Here is a 12,621-nt window from a genome sequence, read left to right as displayed (position 1 = left end):
CTAACCCAGCTTGCTTTAGTTCAGCATTCTAACAAACAGCCAATGTTCCTTACCTTACATCCTATTTCTAACTTAAGAGCTTATGCCCTTTCAGAATCAGGAAGGAAACTAGGAAGGACAATGCCACAGATCTTCTCAACATCATATCAGCCCCTCGTCAACAGTGGTCATTCACACGTATTTAACATATCAACTCATCTTTCTAACCAGTACTGCATTTCTTCAGAGAATCATCTCTCTAATTGTGCCACCAATAAAAATCCTGTCATTAACACCGAACAACCATAACTATATAAAAAAAATCCACTGTCTAGTGCATAAATTTAATTCCTTTTTAAAAACAGTATTTTTATTTTTAGCATCCCTTGTTGCTGACTACATTGAATTGGTTGGCTCAGTCATCAATCAAGCCTGCATTTACTTTACAAATGAGTATTGAGTGCCTTGTGCAGTAAAAAGAGCCTTGGCTCTGTAGGCAGACCAAACTGAGTTCAAATTTTAGCCCCATTATTTAGTAGTTTTAGGACATTGGGCAAGTAATCTAACTTCTCTGAGCCAATGTTTTGACATTGTCAAATGGGGATAAAAATGTCTATCTTATCAAGATGTTATGAAGATTAAATAACTCTGAAAACTTACACAGTACTCATTAAACCTTTTTTCCATGTTTTCATGGGCTATGGATATTAAAGATGAATAAGAAATAAAATCTTAAAAAAAAAAAAAACCTCCTGGGGGATGGGGTACAGCTCAGTGGTAGAGCAAATGCTTAGCATGCACAAGGACCTGGGTTCAATCTTCAGTATCTCCATTAAAAAAAAAGAAAGAAAGAAAGAAAGAATCTTATAACCTAAAATCTTATGAGCTAAAAAGAGAAATGGGTCAAATTACAGAAACAATTATGATACATAAAAAAGTGATGTGATGGGAAGGATAAAGAATGCTACAGTGGGTCAAATGAGAGCTCATATTTTGTTAGAGGGTCAGAGAAAATACCCTAGGGGAAGCAGCATTTGAACTGAATGAATTGATTTAGGACTAGGTAGACATGTGAGAGGCAGCGACTCAGAGTGGAAGGTAGAAAGGGCATTCCAAAAAAGGGGGAAGTTGGAAAAAATGATGATGACGATGCCAATGGCAATAATGGCAATAATGGTGATGTCAAACATTCAGTCAGGCTTACTACGGTCCAAGTACTTTTCTAAGCTTTTATTAACTACTAAATATTAACTACTTTAATCTTGAAACAAATCCTAGGGGGAAAGTGAGATGCAGAGATGTTAAATTCTTGCTCAGGGCCACAAATCTAGGAAGTGTGAAAGTAAGTATTCAAACATAGGCAGTCTGTAGCCAAAACCTACACAGATTACTTCTTTGACAAAAGCAAACATGGCCCAGGATTCCATGAAATAGCAATAAACCTTCACAAATCAGTAACAACTTCAACCATCAAATCAATAAATACATATTTATTTCACCTTCCTATATTTTCTTATTTGATGATGAAGGCAGAATCCTTTCAACATCATTTAAGGGCTGTAATTACTCATTTATGTTTAAAAATCATTTCAATACATTTTCATTAGAACTGAGTACTCATTCAGGAAACCCTGAAGATATTTATTACAAGGTAGCTGACATTCACATCCATGTAACACAATGTATTTGCAATGGATTCTAAAGAAAAAAAAACTTGAAAAAGAAAAAAAGGAACAAAAAAAAAAAAAAAAAAAAAAAGGAAGGAGGAAAAGAAGTAAAAGCAAAGATCTATCAATTATCCTGTTCGAGAGAGGATGACGTAGCGGAAAAATCCTGGAAGACCTGGAGGGCGGATCTAGTCTTGCTCTCTCTGAGCAACTGAGCGCACTTATCAAGTCCCTTGACCTTTTAGGACTCAGGGCATTGGAGTTTTAAGATTTTTATGTTTCTCATTTGATGACCATTCACAATTGTACTAATTCAAAAAGCCCCAAAATCCTCATCCTCTCACAATTTAATATCTTCATATGGCACTTCATTATATGGATGTGATAACTAAACAGGGTTTTAACATTTCTTTTTGGAGAGCTACCTTTCATTACCAGTAAATAATGGACCTGATGGAAAAGTGAAAAGACACCTGAAACATACACTGATTCTACTCGGCTGCTGATGCTCTTGTAGCAAAAAGGAAACTACAGTCAAAGAGCAAAACCCTCACTCTTTTCATCCAAAGCCAGAGTTATTTTTCTCTCTCACACTGCAATCTCATTTCTAATGTTCCATGATATTAAATTTATAAAAATGAGTATGAAATCTTTTGAATTTATCCTGTGCCTACACCAAAAGGACAACTGCAAGAAAAGCCATCTCATCTCCCATATGCCAAAAAAAAGGTAATCACAGGAAGTTAAAACAACTTCCTAGGGTATAGCATAAGGTAATGCTTAAAATATTCCACTCTCACCAAATTAAAATTTAGATTTTTCTTTGATTTCTGAAAGAGATTGAAATTTAAAATAATACGTATGGTTGCTGGTTTCATTTATAAACCAAGAAAGCAGTTTCATCATGTGTCTGTTTGATTATCACCACTTACTTTCCTTATAGGAATAAATTAAAACTGGTTTGATTACTGGATTTGTCAATTATACAGTCAATACCAATCAACCAAAATGAAATGCTTACGGAACCAATGGTATAAAGCTAAAATTCCTTTTTCAAATAATTATCACAATTTTAATATAATTGTTCCAAAGGTGGAAATAAAAATCCATAAGTGGCAAAATTAATTGGAACATGCAAGAAATTAGAGCTGGAAACAGTAAAATTGGGGCAGGAATAATTAGGCTGATTATTAGTATTATCACAAGTAAATTATATGTAGGCGCAGTCCATCACAACATCACCAACATTGGACCATAAACCTCTAACATTTACAAAGTAAGCACTAGAGTGTCTAGTAAAGAGTAAAATCTTACAATAACATTCTGAAGTGGCTATTATTAGGTTAAGTGAGAAACTACTTTTGTTTTGAACATATTTTTATTCTAAAGGTTAGGAACCATTTGAGTAAGTTTTTATAGAGGAAAAAATTGAGCATTTGGGAACATTTTTAAGGAAAAACGCAGAGTAAAAATATTTAGTGGTTAGAGAAAAAGCTGATATTATGATTATCATAACTGCAAACTACTGGTCTATGTCATTTCAATAAATACTTAAGGAGCAATTAGATATGAAGCCTTTTTTCCCCCTCCCCAAGTAAATCTAGTGACACGAAAACGTCATTTCTTTTTACTCCACTAGAGGGTAGTCTCTCAAAACAAGGGCTGGAGATGTGAATCGAACCGGCTTTTGACTTGCTGATAAATTTATCCTCATGTCCCATCCTTTTCAACAAGATGTTTCTCTCGTATACTAATTAAGGTTGTAAAACACACATTTTTTAAAATTGCTGTCCACTTACTCACAGGCGTCCTTACAGAAATTTACACTGCTATGCTTTTCTGTTTTTCTTTCCTAAATTTCTGATAATTCAGTAAATGTTTTACATATGTAGTATATATAGTATATTTTTCTGGTAAATATAAATTCAGAGTTAATAGGTCTAAGAATAAAGAGAAATAATTTTCTCGAGAATTTACTTTTATTACAGCTGAAATGCTTCCCCAGAGTAGTAAAACATACATTCTGAACACATACAGACAAACACACAGAGATACCCACACAAACACCCTGGCACACATACCCATTCATTTGTGGCTGGCAAATTAATTTCACCACATAAATAGAAGTGAGTGAATGTAACTGGAAATATATATATTTAAAAAAATACCCCCTCATATGCCAATGTTATGAATTATAAGGAAGCAAACAGATGCTTTTTTTTTTTAATTGGTCAATCAGGTAAGAAATGTCATTGCTTTAAAAACACACCAAGAAAAATAAAAGTGTTATTGAACAGCAAACACTTATGCTAAATTAAGTAAGACCGACAGAAAACGAACGTTACTCAAAACAGTATCAAGCCATTCTTCTAAAAATAATACAGCCATGGGTGAGCTTCACAGAGAGGGAGTTGGAGGCTTTGCATTTTTTGCACCCTCAGGTGTATTTATTATTTGGGAAATCCTTATTAGTAATGTGCCCTGCTATTTTCAGAGAGAAAACACAGTTTCTATGAATGATTGAGAACCTAAAAATGGACAAACTTGTCAAAAATTTCTCCCCCTCAAAAAAAATAAAGGAAAGAAGGAATGAAGGAAGGAAGGAAGGAAGGAAGGAAGGAAGGAAGGAAGGAAGGAAGGAAGGAAGGAAGGAAAGAAGGAAGGAAGGAAGGAAGGGATTGATACCTAGGAAAATATGCAAGCCTGTTTCATTTATTTGTATCCTAAGCAGCAGTGTCATAGAACAGACAGGTTGTTTCAGCCAACCAGACGGGAGCAGCTGCGAGTGCTACATCTTGGCAGTCCGAAGCGATTGGCTCCTCTCTGGGGAGTGGAGGGTGTTCAGTTATTAATGACCGCTGAGCAGGCAGCACCATGTCAGTGTGACAACTGATCGGGTGAACGATGCACCACTAACCACCATGGAAACAAGGAGAAATAAAGCCAGCTCGCAGGATCTCTCTTCACGGGATTGAGAGCGTCAGCCTGCCGACTGAGAAAGCAATAGTTCTGGGGGGGAAAAAGAAGGAATCCTAGCTGCAGCCTCTTGCCTTCGTTTATATTTTAGAATACAGAGATAAGATCGCTTGCATGTGTGCATATCTATAGTACACATTTGTGTATACTTTGGTACACACACGTATGCACCTATTTACACCCGGGCAAGAACACAACCATGTGATTATCACAACTAAGGAACTGAGGAACCCAGCACGCAGGGACACGGAAGGTGGTGTAGCACAGAAACAGCTTTTGCAGGGTAAGTTTGAAATATACATTTCTATTTAAATGTGCTCTATTTCTTGTTGAGGTGATGCTTGTTTCTTTTTACAGCTAAATTCTCCTTTGATGTGTTCTTGTCTGAATTCTGAGAGTATTTTTCTTTCCATTTTACTTTGGAGAGGAAATTCAAATGCAAAAGCCCTCTGGCTCTGTGTATGCCTAGCTGTGTTTGTGGGATTCTCCAACATGAATTTTACTAGCTTGAACGCCCATCAGAGGATGTGAGTAGGAGAGAAAAAGCAGTGCTGGGGGGAGGAGAGAAAGGAGGAAGACAGAAGAGAAGGGGACAGTGGGACAGAAGACCAGAGGAGAGGAGAGAGAGAGGGGGCGCGGGGATTTTCCTTTTTCTTCCCATTATTTGTAATGAAAAGCAGATCAGACATCATGCTGTGTTTTGAAACCAACCCCCCCAAACGGGGCATTTTTCTCCCTTTCACCTAGTGGTTGGAGATTAAGGCAAATGCTGTTATATGTCAAGAGCTAAAACCACCAAGCAGAGTGGCAGAATAAGCATATCACAAACAGTTATTGAATTTCTGCCAGGCTACCTCTTACGGATTGGGGTAAATGACTTCCCTTTAATAACATCCCCTCGCTGGTCTGAAGGGACAGTGCAAATGTCTGATTGCTAATGCAGCTGGAACAGACACACTCTAGGTAAAAGGATCCCATGAACCAGAAGAGTTCTAATCTTCTCTGTAATTAACAGGATCACAGTAGGATGACTTTAAAGTACATTTCCTATTTAAGAAGATTGTTTGTTCAATCCAACTGCTATATTCCCTTTGCTGTTACTGAGCTAGATGGCTTAATTCGCCTCTAATTTATTCATTTTTAACAATATGTCCTTGTTTCCATGCCTCTAATTTTCGTGAAAGCAGACTATGAGGATGAGTAGAACCGTCCTCATTTAGTGAAAAGCGGATCATGTGAAAAATTAAAAAAAGGAAGATGTAAGGATTCATAATACCTACCTAGAGAATAGTGTGCCCTGGCACTGTGAATACTGCTCATACCCTACGTTTCTCCTCTTTAGTTTCAGAAGCAATGCCTTTGAGATGGAATTGCTCTCAGTAAACTATGAGCATCCATGCAGTGATGATTCATGGAATACAGTGTGGGTTAATTTACACTTCCAGGCGTATAAAGGAAGCTAGCTACTTAGAATATGCTTTCAAACAGACAACATCAACTGAGGATGTTCAGGGAAACATTCACTACCCCCTTTACTGGGTCCTGTAAAAACATTCAAACAAACCTAGTATTTACATTTCATCTTCTGAAGCTCTCTCCCCCTTGCTCGAGTTCAACTAACCAAATAGTTAATGGAGACTGATTCTTTCGAACTGTATGTTATTTTTCCCCCTACAACTGTGATATCAGAGTTATGATTGCTTTCTACTTTATAATAGAAGCCAAAACCAAGAGACAATAACCAGCCACTTAGATCCTGCCACTTTCCCATAAATGTGTCAAAAAAATGAGTCACTTTACAATATGTAATGTAAGAAGTCAATTAATTCCAGTGACCTTTGGAAATGATGACAATAGAGCAGCTCTGACAATATGCCACTGGCTTCGATTTTCCCTCTGTAAAATGAACAAGTTTAAGAAGAGGTTTCCTGCTCAGAGTGAAAAATGAAAGGTGCTGAAGCATTAGCTAGAAATATTGGCAGGTTCGCTCGCTCTGCCTCAAATACCACACGCAATCTATAGAAAAAACAAAATGATTAATTACAAAGAGGAAAGGGTGTTGTATTTGCTTTTCTGCTATTCATCAGAAGTGCTGCTTTTGCAACAGAACAGATCTGGTATTTTGAGGTACCTCCTAAGTTCCTCACCAAGGGAGAAAGCTTGAAGCAGATACTAAACCTCCCAATTTCCAACTCCGGTATAATGTAGCATTGCAGTATTGATTTCAGGTTTTCTTAGACCTTTTCTGAGGAAACTTTCCGTACCAAACACACACATGCTTAAATCCTACCCAGCCTATTTTAAAATTGCAATCAATGACACCGAAGAACAGTGGATTCACTCTTTAACCTTGGTAAAGCTCACATACATATTTTGTGGATTACAGAGATCAATAACGTGCCCTCTTGAGTCTGAGAAATACAATCACTCCAGGCCCCCAGGGCTGTCACTAGGTGTGTGCCAAGGAGTTTGGTGATCTGATGAGCATCTGCCAGTGCCAGATGATGGACATAGGAGCATGCCTGGATGACTTAACCACAGTCTCCCCCAATCATGTTGCTATACCATAAATAATAGCTTTCTGGCAAGATAAGCTTCAAAAGACCATCTTTTCAGAGTGCTGCTTGTCACAGGCAACACGCTGAGTTAGAATGCTGAAGAGTAGGTGGAATTTTTCCCTCGGTGGGTTGTTGCTGCTGCCGTTAATGGCTTAAAAACAGTGATATCAGCTTTCTAGGCTAGCAATTTATGGACCTATGAAAAAGGTGATCAACTTATAATTCACTAATTGTATGTTATTATTTTTGTCCTTTTTTATACCTACTGCTTTTTAATTTTTTACCAAAATTTTTGGCCACAAAATGGGTTTGATGTTTCACTCCCAACCCTTACTCTGAATTTTTTCTGGTGCAAAATGCCAATGTAACATGACATTATACTCTTTATCACAAACTCATTAAGTTGATGAGAAAGGTTTGTAACTTGAGTCCAAAAAAATAACACTTACATAAGTTAAGAATTATTACTTAATTAGCAGCCCCTGCAGATGATCACAGATGAGTTATCTGTTGGGGAATCTGAAGATCATTTAAAAAGAAGCTAATAACACGCTAAAAAATTAGTCCCTGCTTCTAGACTCAGTAAGGATGCCCCCAAAGAATAATTTAAAATAATGTAGCTCCGGCCAATCTGGCCCACTGAAATGTTCTATGTAGACCTTGTTCTGAGGGTTTAACCACTTATGTATCACTCCTTGGTCCCATGAAACTAAATAAAGCAGGTAAACATGAGGCAGTACATCAGGACACCTTGTCAGTGCTGCCAAAGAGAAAGCTCTCTGACGTTGCCTATACGATGAGCGCTTTGGAAAGCTTCACTGTGTAGCAACTGAACACAGGTCCCGCGCAGAGCACAGTGAATGCCTCCCCGCCTCTTCTGAAGAAGTGATGTCTGGTCAGACACCTAGCAAGTAGAATATGACAGCAATCATTCCTTCAGCCGTGATGTAAAAGGGAATCGAAGTTAATGTAAAGAAAGTAAGTGGTGCCAGAGGATAGGAAAAGTAACAGGGAGAAATAAAGAAGCCTTCTTTAACTTGATGGGAGGGGTAGAAGAAAATTTCAGTAGGTGCTGTTTGGACGTCATTAAGTCAGGCAGAGCAGAGATGTCAAAATGCGCATCTTAGATTTTATGAAGAAATGCAGTGCCCCCGGGCCATCTACTATTTTTGTGTAATTGTCATATTTGTATATAACTGCTTGCTGTTATGTTAATTTATCTTTAGGTTGTGATGAGGGAGGGTGATTTTTTTTAAAGGTGCCATTCATAAAATTACATTACACAACCTGGGCATAGGGGAATGAAAAAGGGGGAGATGTTTTCGTGTAACAGGACAATTTTAGGAATGAATGGGACCTTTGGTAAATGGTCTGATACGCTCGCTTTACAGGTCAAGAAACTGAGGCCCAAAGAGTTTAACACCTACCCCACATAACTCAGCTCTTTATTGGAAGCCTGATATAGAATCTCTTCGAGCGTGCCTTCCAGCAGTCCCTTAAAAGTCTGCCTGCTCACTCACTCAAAGACAATATTCTTAAAGAAAAGAAAAAAAGCTCATAGATATGTGCCAAAAAAAAAAAAAACTTAAAGAGATGTTTATCTAGATAATCAAATACTCTAAAAGTAAAAGCAGAAAGTGAACAATAGAAGCAATAACAATTTGTTAAGTATCTACCAACCAAATATTTCAAACTCATAGTTGGGAGGATATAGTATACTATATTCTGTAATGAGTCTTAAAAATTTAGGATTGCCCTCTTTTTAAAAATCTAAATAATAATACTGCTATCCTTCACCTATAGAAATTCAGCTACTCAGCATCCACTGTAAGTTTTCTGAGGAATTCTGAAGAGACTCTCCAGTCCTTTTTCACTGGGTTTCTCTGTAACAGTTTAAGGCACTTAGATGTGTCCTCTTTCTATGCAGTGGCCATTCTCATGCTTTGGTTGTACACCTCACAGAGGATATTCTCAGAATAGCAATCCCTACTTTCCTCTCTCCATTCTGCCTTCTCCAAGTTCATTTCCAAAGTTAGAGAAACTTTGTAGACAATGACGTAGCTCCTTAATTTCACCACCCTTTTTTTTTTCTTTTTTGGCAAATTTCTCTAAGATTAATTAACTGACTCAAAAATTTTGTAGAGGTAAAGAAGGTTACAAAAATGTAACATGGTAATTGTGACTGTCGAGAGCTATACTGTTTATAGAGTAAATGCCATTTGCTCCTCACAGCAACCTTGTGAGGTAGGAATGATGATGATGATCTCTATTTTAATTGAGATTGGAGAATGAGGTTCTGTGAGGTCAGAGACTGGCCGTGGTCAGGAAGCTAACATGTGGAGGAGCTGGGTATTCTGACTCACAAAATGGTACAGCACTGATCATAGAACCTGGCACTTTGTGAGCCCATTAGTAAATATCACTCCCCTTTGTCTTGCAATCCCATTCTAGAATAACCCTTTCAAGTTCTATGTCCTTGGCACCATACCACACTACATGTGTATAGATTTCTGCAAGTAAAAAAACCTCTACTTCTCAGTTTACATCACAGCTAATCACATGCTTGAGTTAAATAAGAAAAACACAACCTATTCTTGGAGAAAAAGATTACATGTCTTCTACCTACTCACCCATATGTTTGTCTGACAGCATTAGCACTTTGATAAACAGATAGTTAGCTAAGGTCTCAAAAACTGGATAAAATGGAGTGAGTAAATTATTTAGACACAGTTCAGGTTTTTGGAAAATTATGAACAAAGCCCTCAAAGTTATGTGAAGCACCACCAATGGATAAAGTTCACTAGAAAAGCGACTTGACTGCCATTTCCTTGCTAGTTAGTCTTAGAGGAAAATGGCACATAATGACCTCAAAATGACAATAAATATATTCAGATTATTCTTAGGGCCCTTTCTAAGGGAGATTTAGTCTCTCAAAAGTAATATCATCCTTGGAATAAATGAAAATCCCTAAATCACATGTTCTAAATATTATCATGTCAAGCTTTACTTCCAGAAGGTGAAGCATTCCAGATTATCAGCTACTGTTTAGGAAAGAGTATAAACATTACCATTTTTTACCCCTTGTCTGCATTGAAGAGGCCCCGGGACTCCCCAGTAACCCACTGAAGCAACTAAAGGCTTAACATCAACAGGCAACATTTTCTATTTCTAGAGTCCTGAAACTCCTGGGATTTAACTCCCTGAGGAGTGAGAGAGGAAGTAGTGTTTCCCAACTTGTACAAAGCAGTGACTCCTGGAATGGGAGAGTGTATTCCCCTGGAACTGAGCCTACTAATGTGCTCTGGCCAAGCAGTGGGCTTCAGGAAGGCTCAGGCTCAGAACACACACCAATGACATGAGTGATACTGGATATTCTGACTACAGAAAATACTTAGAGAGGCCTCATTTGCACTGGGAGTGGAGAGGACTAAATGTGTTTTATTACAAACATTCTCTAAAATCAGGAAATTGAATTAATAAAATGACTATAAAGGAACAAGGGCAAATATTTTAGTAGATTCATTCCACTGGTAAAATTTGCTCCATAATATCTTACTATCTTATAGCACTGAAAAGTCAAGCCATTTAAATTACATTGTCACCAATTTAGTTTACTTTTGTTTAAAAAAATTAAAACTCAAAAAAAATGCTAAAAACAAACATAATTTTCAGACAGTCAATTCATACTGGCCTTTACGTCATTAGAATACTTTCCTCATTGCTATATTCATATGCCCAAGACATATTGGTCTTACGGTGGTTTGCCAACAATATCTCTGGGCTCCATGTTTAGTTCTATTTTCATCAAAAATCAGTCACTCAGAAACACCAAATACCTAATACATTCTACAAAGAGTGTATGAGACCACAGTGACCTTTACTGAAATTTCAATAGCTGCAGGAGGTTAATTTTAATACACCTCTAGATAGATCATATTTTGATTTCTACAAGGAGTCAGTAGCCTTACGCTGCATGTGCCTAAGGCATTGAGAACCCAACAACAGAGTAGATGAAAATGGGGCCTGAGTGTAGATGACAATGTTGTTTCACTGAAGAGAAAGTGCAGTACAATGAGATAAGAAAAACAATGCTACCACCATATATGCAAAAAATTTGTTCTAAGCCTTTTAAAACTTGGAAGGTCTATTCCTGGTAATTCTTTAATGAAAAACTAGTAAAATGCTGTTACAAGATACGAGCTTAAACTGTTTTCATCCAACAAGTCAATTTTTTGTGTGAAGAGCTGAACTGATTCACTTACCAAACATACAATTTATATTTGTTCCTCTTACTGTAGGCTGTCATCCACGTATTTTTGCACAAACATGACAGCTGCTCTAAGAGTGTCACAGGTGATGTTCAGCTAACTTTTTAAAATCAGGTGGTTACCAAAGTAACTTTTCCTTAATCAGTGATTTTATTTTTAATGAGCAAGCAAATTCCATGTAAATACCCAAGTCTCATTTTTCATTTACACTATAAATTGTGTCACATTCTGCTGCTGTTGGACAAAATGGTCAAAGAAATGAAGAATTACATGTCTTATGACATAAAGTACGGTTAGCAGGGGACTTACGAGCTCAAATCACACTATATTTCTCTGACAGTCCTTTCCTGGCTAAGGGAATGATCATAATATTATCAGATTTCATTTATTACATAAAGAATTTTCTGTGCCAAACATTGTGCTGAACACTGTACGTGTATTTTCTCACTTCATGAACATTTTCTCATTTAATCCTCATAATCACCATATGAAGCCAGTACTGTTATTAATCCCATTTTACAATGAGAAAAATAAGGCTTCATGAAGAAAAGTAACTTTGCCTCACCTAATTAACTGATTAAAGGGATCTATGTCAGTCTGCATTCTTCTTATACTAGGATATTATTTTTTTTGGCATGATTCATTCTTTCATATTTTCTTCTTTTTTTGTTTCTGAGGAAAAAGTGATGGTTCACTTAGTTATACTGGAGTATCACTATCCATTTGATCACCTAAAATGATTCTTCCAGTTCACTTCACTGCCAGATCTTCTACCAGTGGCTTATAAGTATATAGTCTTCTTCCTTCGCTATTTTTCCATCAAGTAGAATTCAACATCCCTCTTTACCTGAGGTCATGCAGTGCAATAACTGGCACAAAGGAAAAATGCAAAGCTTAGCTCATAGGTCTCAATTCTCATCATTTATAACAATTCTTCCTGGCTCCAGCTCCAATCTGGGGGTCCTTTCTTTCTTCATGTCTTACCCTTTAAACGAGGAAGGCAAAAACAGTCTGAATTCTATTTTACTGCTGGTATGTTCATCCATTGTCAATGAAATTCATCAATCCTTCTCAGTAGTAGTAAGTTTCTAGCTCTGTACAGTGAATTGGTGAAAGCTGTAATCCATTTTTTCAAAAGGAGCTTGCTGAGCCAAACCTAAAACTTCAGCAGAA

At 37.1% G+C, this 12,621-nt stretch overlaps 2 protein-coding genes across 20 annotated transcripts in view; one reads left to right on the top strand and one right to left on the bottom strand.

Moving 5' to 3' along the window:
• IMMP2L (inner mitochondrial membrane peptidase subunit 2) overlaps positions 1–12,621 on the bottom strand; it is a 937,771-nt gene that overhangs the window by 521,115 nt on the left and 404,035 nt on the right. The gene's annotated exons all lie outside the window — the stretch shown is intronic.
• Positions 4,487–12,621, top strand: part of LRRN3 (leucine rich repeat neuronal 3) — a 35,334-nt gene continuing 27,199 nt past the window's right edge. Inside the window, exon 1 of the mRNA XM_010947649.3 lies at positions 4,487–4,905. The gene's annotated coding sequence lies outside the window, so the exon portion shown is untranslated. The remainder of the gene's footprint in view (positions 4,906–12,621) is intronic.

The sequence above is a fragment of the Camelus bactrianus genome, chromosome 7 (genome assembly GCF_048773025.1).
Source record: "Camelus bactrianus isolate YW-2024 breed Bactrian camel chromosome 7, ASM4877302v1, whole genome shotgun sequence".
NCBI classification, from domain to species: Eukaryota; Metazoa; Chordata; class Mammalia; order Artiodactyla; family Camelidae; genus Camelus; species Camelus bactrianus.
The sequence above is the reverse complement of the archived record's forward strand: the minus strand, read 5'-3'. Positions and strand labels throughout refer to the sequence as shown.